The sequence below is a fragment of the Danio rerio genome, chromosome 4, assembly GCF_049306965.1.
Source record: "Danio rerio strain Tuebingen ecotype United States chromosome 4, GRCz12tu, whole genome shotgun sequence".
In the NCBI taxonomy this organism is placed as follows: domain Eukaryota; kingdom Metazoa; phylum Chordata; class Actinopteri; order Cypriniformes; family Danionidae; genus Danio; species Danio rerio.
The window spans coordinates 37204113-37205000 of record NC_133179.1 but is presented as its reverse complement, the minus strand read 5'-3'; positions in this window follow the sequence as shown (position 1 = coordinate 37205000).

Below are 888 nucleotides of genomic sequence, written 5' to 3'. Positions count from 1 at the left end.
CCTGTTAAATTCCATGCAACACTTTTGTAACATCATTGCTTTTTCCTCATATTACAGATCAGAACAAAAGCGGTCAGATGATTAGTCAAAAGACCAACAAGAACAGGAACGCTTGCTTGAAGACATCCAGAGAAACAACCCACAACCTAATGGTGACCATGTGAATCAGGGTATCTTCCGTCAAATCCATATCCGTCCTGAAACAAAACAAGAAAAATGAAGAAAGCGGCCGTTTTTCTGTTTTTCATTTGCTCACCAGAATTGAAGAAACAAGATTTTGGCTAAATTTAAATCATTTTAATTTAGGGCAGGAAAACGGATAAATGACTTCAAAATTGATTATACACATGTAGGCGGTGCTGAAACGCCAACTTTCCTTTGATTGGTCAACCAAATCTGAGCTCGTGACGTAGCCCTCAAAATAAGAGCCCTCTGTCGAGCAGCACGCAGGATTTGAACTATTACTATTATTTAATTATATATATATATAAACTAAGTTTACATATTCTGTCATTTGATCAGTTAGCAGGCTTACATCAATAAACACATGTTTGACGCACGCACTGTAAAGCTGTAAAGTGTAAAAATATTATAGTTATTGCGCATTCGTCTTATTCTTCAGTAGATCTGTGAATGATGTGTTTTATTAACTGATCATTAATAAGGACTAAGCTATTAATAACTGTAATTCTCCAGATGGAAAAGGCTTGATTAAAGGCCTGTCATTTTAAAGATTTTCTACAATTTAAGAAGAATGGGGTATATGCCGAAGCATGCTAATAGGACTTTTAATTTGCCATTAACCTGGGTTAAGCGCTTCCGCGAATTGAATGCCAATGCAAAATCCGGTGCGTTTAAGGTCTGTTTTCTTTAAAAATCAGCGATCTC